This window comes from Octopus sinensis, unplaced genomic scaffold (genome assembly GCF_006345805.1).
Source record: "Octopus sinensis unplaced genomic scaffold, ASM634580v1 Contig02380, whole genome shotgun sequence".
Classification (NCBI taxonomy): domain Eukaryota; kingdom Metazoa; phylum Mollusca; class Cephalopoda; order Octopoda; family Octopodidae; genus Octopus; species Octopus sinensis.
The window spans coordinates 1,988-10,000 of NW_021825632.1; the positions used below are offsets into that span (position 1 = coordinate 1,988).

Genomic DNA, 8,013 nt, shown 5'->3' on the forward strand with positions numbered 1-8,013 from the left:
GGTATGTGTAATTCCGCATCTGCTATGTGCGGTTTCAGGTGTGTTTCCGTAAGTGCTATGCATAAGGCTTGATTGCATGCAACAAAGTCTCTCAAGAACGGGATTTTTGTCCTGTTACTGAGTGTTAGCAGTCCTTGATGGAGCCAGGTTAGCTGCTGTACAATCTTTTGTGCCATGCACACAAAAGATTCTTGTTCAGCAGCTGCCCTTTCAATAACATGTTGGCAGTTTGTAGCACGCACCACATCTGCATACCTCCATTTTGGGGCAGGTGGTGCGTGGTCCATCCCTTTTCCTTTTGGTAGTTGGTTTCTGAACTGTTTCGTGTTTTTGTGGCAGGGTCTTTGATGTACAAAACGGCAACCTGCACCTTCTCTGCATGCCAGCAGACACCTTTCAGGTGGAATTTACACATTCGTGTGCGCTGTCTGTTTCTATCCTTTTTGGTACATGGATAGTCAGGTTTGCTTCTATCCTTGGCTGTTTCATTTTTTGGTTTTGTTTGAGTTTTAGTTTTTCCTTCTTCGGCTGTTTCATCTTTTGTTTTTCTTTTAGTTTTTCCTCCTTTTATTTCTATTTTGGCTCTTTCATCTCCATGGCTTTTGGTGCTGGTAGGAGCACTTGCACTTGGGTTTACTTCCCGGGTAGGTTTCTCACTTGAATCTTCTTCCTGGGTGTCTTCATCAGCACCCGTGTCTCCATCCTTGCCATATTTACTTATATATATACACACATACACAATCATTTAACTCCACTTTGTTACGCCTGCATGGATCAGACAGTTTACTAAAGGCAGATTTTCTAAGGCCAAGTGCCCTTTCTGTCACCAACACTCATGTTTGTAAGCAAGGTAATATTTCCTCATAGTCAGACAATATATTGGAAATGAATAACACTACTTGTATGACAGTGAAACTCATTTACAACTATCACACGATCTCAAGGCAAAGACACACACAATGATCTTCTTTCAGATTCTGTCTACCAAATCCACTCAAGTTTTTGATTGGTCCACAGCTACAATAAAAGACACTTACCTAAGATGTCACAAAGTGGTCGGGAAGCAAACGTTTTACCACACAACCCCCCCCACACACACACACACGTGAGGTTGTCTGTTTCTAATCTTAACTGAAAAAGCTTCTGGAAAATATTACCTTGCCTGAAAACAGGTTGGCAACAGGAAGGGCATCCAGCTGTAGAAAATTTGCCTCAAATTCTATCTGACCCATGCAAACATGAAAAAGAGGACATCAAATGGTGGCGGTGATCTGATATGCACGTGCACACACACACACACACTGTGTGTAAGAGAGAGGTTAGGGAGGAAGCAAGCTGCTAGCCTGGTGGACCACATCCTTTGTAGAAGAATCAAAATTTAAAATCAGCTAATGAAATGTGTCATTCATACCTTCAACTTTTCCTGCTAAAAATATTGATTTCCATTTTCATAGTTTAATAAAGAATGTTGAGAAATATAAAAAGCAGCAATGATTGAACATTTTTGACTGTTAACCCAATTGTCACTACAATAGACCAGGTCTTGCAGAAACAAAAAGAATAAAGACAGTATTTAAATTCTCTAAAAGCAATAAATGCATTTCAGTTGACATAGAAAAGAGTTTATATTCTTAAAGAGATTGATCCCTTTTTAGCAGAGAAAAAAAAAAGCCAGCTACTCTGAGCAGTTAAATTAGAAGTGTATATTTAAATGTTTTAAAATATGACACTGGACATAGAAATTATATTTGCACAGACAATTGTCAAAAAAATAGAGTGATTAGCATGCAAATTATGTTAAACAGAAAACCTGTTGGATAAACCAGCAACTATATCATTTTACCAAACATTTATTGTATTAGAAAACTTGATTTCCTTTAAAATTTGCTTTATTCAACATTATAAAAAATTAAAAGCAAACAAAAATTAAGCCATTTGCAGGGAGTAGAAAACACCTAAACAAAATGGTTAATTTAGAGAATGAAAATAAGAAAGGTAACAAAGTAGATAAGCAAGTTTCACAGAAAATTTACTATGAAAATACAATGTTATTTTAACATCATCAAGTCTCTGTTAATGGAGGAAAGGAAAAGAAAAAAAAGGTTACTGTCAGGAATAACCAGTTCATAGTCCATGATTAAACAATGAATTGGAAGATAAATTCAATAATCATAAAAATATCAAGCTAAATATCACATGAGATTTGTTTGATCTTGTACAATGTAATGAAGGTTTATGTATAAATGAGTTTATTTATTAAGCTGTGTAAGTTAAAAAGAAAAACAACAAACAAAAGTCTAATTGGTTTTTCAAGAGACAACACATATATATTACAAAAGATGTGCATGAAACCATTTGTCTGTCATGTCTGTTTCTGATGGCCTTTTAGGTTACATGGATTGGAAACTGAGTATAAATAACTGGGTAAATACATTTGGTTGAAAACATTTTAACTGGTTTGAAAACAAAGACAATACATGACTTTGCAATAAGCAAATATCAAGTCAGAAAGATAATGTATTTTAAATAATACACTTGAAAATCACAAAGTTGACAGAAAGTTATAAACTTGCTTTTATCACTATGAATCTCTTCCTTTCTCACTAACAACCAGATCCATTGAGGCTCGTTCATCTACCTCATTGTTCCTTGAGAACTTTGACCAAAATTTTATCCTTGGCAACAAATCTTTGACTGTGCCTCAGTCTGAGAACTTCATAGCTAAGTTGCCAGGCTGCAGAATGTGTATCTCATAATCTTGGACTGGAAGTTATATTGTCAGATCACACAGTTCTGTCGTAGGAAGCATTAACACAGATCTTTGACCAATATTCAACAAACTCTTCTGTGCCTCAGGGTCTCAATATGTCTCCCGCCGGGGACAGTTAAATGTAAAAACTCAACATATGACAGCCACAAATGTTCTATATTTCTGCCATAACAATTTCTATTCTGCTAACAAACATAACACTTCCACCAAATCCACCTTACATACCAGCATCTATCAACACCACTATTTTGTCTCAAACCTTGCACTGGACATATTTTCTTAATCTTTACCCATTCATAACTGAAATTCTCTCCCACAACTGAAACTCAAGCCAAAACAACAACATTTTCCTCACTTCTTACTCAATAAACATATCTTACTTTTGGAGCATTTCACATGTTGAAAAGCCAGATAAAAAGTTCCACAAATGTATTAGATTTTCACTAAGTAAAAATACAAATATACAAAGACAACATTTGAAAATAACTGAGCATTTACAGATATATACACCTACATGTAGCATTTACACATGTAAATACCTATATGTAGCATTCACACATGCAAACATCCATGTATATTGATAGTGATAACATCAAATTAAGCTGGTTAAATGAACCAAAAACAGAAAAAATTGTGTGTGATTTACTTAAATGATATTATCTTTTTTTTAGGATTGTATAAAAAATATAATTCTCCAATTGCAAATAAAATAAAATATTGGTATAGAAAGAAAATCCAAAACAAGTAAAAAAAAAATTATATTAAAAAAATTTAAAAATCAATTGATAAAATAATTACATTTTTTAATTAAGTTCAACATAAGGCAGATAGTTTATAGTAGACAAAGTCTATCCAAACAGGTAATCTTGATTACATCACAATGAAAAGCATATGCAATCATTTGTTTTTAAAGAACAGAAATTACTGGAAGTTTGTGAACACTTCAGAAAATATTTTTCTATTTCCACAAATTAAATGGAATAGGGAATGTAGGTTGGTCTTTTACTTTTCTCCTTTCATATATTGTTAATTAGAGAAAGAGACTTGCCATGGTAGTTGGGGAGGATACAGTAAGTATTTTTCTTGTAGTTTAAGAAACATTTGACAGAACATATGTAGTTATGTGTGGGACTGGAGTTGTTGAATGAGTTTTGTTGTCATCGTTATAGACTAATCCTGAAATGACAAAAAGAAAGAAAAATAAAATTTATTTGTATTGTTGACACCTCAATAACAAGAAAGATTCTACATGGTCCTAAGATTTGACAAAGAAACAGGCTCTGTTGTATAAATATCTATGTTGTAATATGAAAGTTAAGAATAGGTTTTTATTGTCTATCCTGAACAATATTAATACATTGTTTTAAGGCCACTCACCCTGCTAAAGTATCACTTGGCCTTGTTACCCTTCTCAGTCTTTTCCATTTCATCCTGTTCTTTATGCCCTTCCACCTCATTTCATCCTCCATCATTATCTTTAGCCATATCTTTCTCAGTCTTGGTTTTCTTCTACTTCCTCTCATTCAATTACTTTCACCCTTCCCCAGCACATGATCCACCCATCTTATCCCATTTCTCTCAGTGACATCTATCACTAAGTCTATCCCTTCCCATTGCCCACTATAATTCATTGGTTTTCTTCTGTCAGTAATACACCACTCTTTTCCTTCCCATCATCCTCTCCAATTCATTGTCTTCCTTTCTTGCAAAACTATTCTCATTTCTTTCCTTTCCAGCCCTTCTCTGCTGCTCCACTTTCCTTATCCATGTCTTGTACTCATAAATCATGATACTATTCACACATGCATCATTCATCTTTCCTTTCAGTTTCATTAACATATAACTCAGTTCTAGAAACTTCTTCCAGGTATATCACACTCCAACCATCATCACCAAATACAATTCACCTTCATACATCACACCATTTCAAAGATCCAGCTCAATGTTCCCTCCACCTGCAGCTTCCTCTATATATAAACCTCACACTTAAACCTAGCTGGCACATTAGTAATTAACTATGTCACACTATTATATTTTCAATGAATCTACCCATAATATATTGTACATTTGATGGAGTTTATCCAACACTCTTCCTGCACATGGTTAGTTTTTCCATCACATACTTTACAACATGTCATGACCTTCATCTTTCTAATATTTACCTTCATACCTTTTGTTTCCATAAATTCCTTCCACCTATTCATCTTCTTCAATCTAGCCATACTCTCTGCTGTTAACACCTGTATTTTCATTCAGAATTACTGTACATTTGATGGAGTTTATCCAACACTCTTCCTGCACATGGTTAGTTTTTCCATCACATACTTTACAACATGTCATGACCTTCATACCTTTTGTTTCCATAAATTCCTTCCACCTATTCATCTTCTTCAATCTAGCCATACTCTCTGCTGTTAACACCTGTATTTTCATTCAGAATTACTGTACATTTGATGGAGTTTATCCAACACTCTTCCTGCACATGGTTAGTTTTTCCATCACATACTTTACAACATGTCATGACCTTCATCTTTCTAATATTTACCTTCATACCTTTTGTTTCCATAAATTCCTTCCACCTATTCATCTTCTTCAATCTAGCCATACTCTCTGCTGTTAACACCTGTATTTTCATTCAGAATTACTGTACATTGATGGAGTTTTATCCACACTCTTCCTGCACATGGTTGTTTTTCCATCACATACTTTACAACATGTCATGACCTTCATCTTTCTAATATTTACCTTCATACCTTTTGTTTCCATAAATTCCTTCCACCTATTCATCTTCTTCAATCTAGCCATACTCTCTGCTGTTAACACCTGTATTTTCATTCAGAATTACTGTACATTTGATGGAGTTTATCCAACACTCTTCCTGCACATGGTTAGTTTTTCCATCACATACTTTACAACATGTCATGACCTTCATCTTTCTAATATTTACCTTCATACCTTTTGTTTCCATAAATTCCTTCCACCTATTCATCTTCTTCAATCTAGCCATACTCTCTGAAAAGTTCATAGGCTGACTATAAAAGAGTGATGTTAGAGCTGTGAAATTTTGGATTAATTTCAACTCTTCTTATTAAACTGCATTTCTTTCCAGTTAAACTGACATCTCACTGTTCAAAGAAGCCTTCAAAAGTAACTAATAGTGCTTCCTCTTGAAAATGAACAAGCTTTCACATTGTGGTGTTATTAAGTACATGCAGAAAAAGGGTTTAGCTCCAAGAAAATTCATGCTGACATGGTTGCTACATTAGGGGATGACACTCCAACTTTATCAATAGTGCATAAATGGGCACTACTCCCAATTCCTTTGTCTATGCTAGCTCTGCAGTGACAACCATGACTTTGTGACCTAGTCTCAACTTGTGGTTTGCCACTTCATCCTACTCTTCATCCCCTCACCTTTATCCACACTGTCCTTTTCTGGGCATGATCTGTGGACCATGCCTCTGCTCTTTCTCCTCAAACCCACCTCACCCATATCCATCTCCTGTTTACCCTCACCTACCACCCCTCCAACATACCATTCATCAGCAGGGAAGGTGATGGCCTCAAGTTTTTTGGGATGTGAAAGGCATTGTGTTTATCAACTATCTTCAAACAAGCCACACCATCAATGGAGAGTACTTCGCCAACTTCCTGAAGCATACACACATACACACACAGTTCAAATTTGCAGAAAACAAAAGACAGAGATAGGTGTAGAAACAACAAGCAGATGTATTAGTTTAACACCTGTGAAGAATGGAAAAGTTTTTTACGTTATGAGCCTACACTCTTTGACAAAGGATTAAGAGGGAAAAAAATATGTAGAGTTCAACAGTCCAGCATGACGAGATGACTGGAAAAAAAGAGGCTGAATGAAAGAGATATAATAATAATGATAACCCCAATGAACTAAGGTGCACAAGCACGTGTGTGTATGTGTGAATAGGGGTGAATGTATGAGAATGTACATGTGGAGTGATATGCATTCGAAGTACTGGTAGGTATGTCTGTGTGAATGCGTACAACTAACCTAGTATATGTATTGTGTGGAATGATGTGCGTTTTATGTATTTGTGTGCGTGTGTATGGATGCGTGTATGTGTTGTGTGTAGCAGTTGATGTGTACTTGTTCAGGTAGTGTGGGCATGTGAGTGTGTCTGACCAAATAATGTTCATGTGTATAGTGTACATTAGTGGGCGAACATTATCTGTGTCTATGCATGTTGCATGTGTTTATGCGTGTTGTGTATGTGTGTGTATATTGTCTGTGTTCAGGTATTATGTGCTTGTGTGGGAATGTGCATGATGGTGTGTGGTGTGTGTACTGAGTTAAACAGTGTGTGGGGCTGCTTGTAAAGTGGTATGTGTGATGACACTATTGAAGAGTGTGTGGGTAAACATGCATGTATGACTCATATCACTTGTTCTGTCCCTTATTACATTTACAAAAAGATAAAGGAATGGACAAATGTAAGGTTTGTTAAAATTTTCAAGATTTCACTGTAGAACTACAATGGATCACTAAAAAGAGGAAGATGAGTTTGATATCCATTTCCACTCCCCGACATAATATTACTTTCAAATGTAATATGATACTGGTTTTGTAAATGAAGTTAGAAATATGCTAATATCACTAAGCCTCAGTATATTACTGCTACAGTAACATGTGAAACAATAACTACTCTCATTTTTTACAGTTTTCTCTGGACTGTTCTCTATAGAACATAAGATTAAAGATGATTTTTGACCACTCATCAGAGAAGATACACTCAGTTTCAGATTTCTGTCTTAAGCATGAGGTTTATATTATATAGATAATAATAAATGCTCTGAAGGACAATGAAAGGAAAGGATTTATAATGATGTAAGAGAAATATAGTGAATATAACCGATATTCATTGATCATGAACAACAGAAAATACATTTGTGATAATAGATTTAATATAGTTGAACCATGTATAGATGGTGGTGGGGATGAAGTAGATTCATGAATACTTTAGGGTGAGAGAGTGGAACATGGGGATCAAATCAGATGACAGAAAAAGGGTTAAGGTCCATGGAGAAATAAGACATTGTAAACCTCTCAAACTGAAATTAGGAGAGGAAAATGAATTTTGTGATGATGATGCTGAAACACTCAGATAAACTGATATGTGCTAGGTTTAACATATCTGGTATTTCTAAAAGGTTAAAAGGTAGTCATCCAAAATTGTAATTTATGCTATAAATTCTGTAACTGTAAA

General features: G+C 35.2%; 1 non-coding gene across 1 annotated transcript in view; it reads right to left on the bottom strand.

Annotated features, from left to right (window-relative positions):
• Nucleotides 1–2,012: 2,012 nt before the first annotated feature.
• The window catches only part of LOC115227250, a 6,340-nt gene continuing 339 nt past the window's right edge, over nucleotides 2,013–8,013 (bottom strand). The window contains exon 2 of the transcript XR_004997051.1: nucleotides 2,013–3,946. This is a non-coding gene — a transcript (uncharacterized LOC115227250). The remainder of the gene's footprint in view (nucleotides 3,947–8,013) is intronic.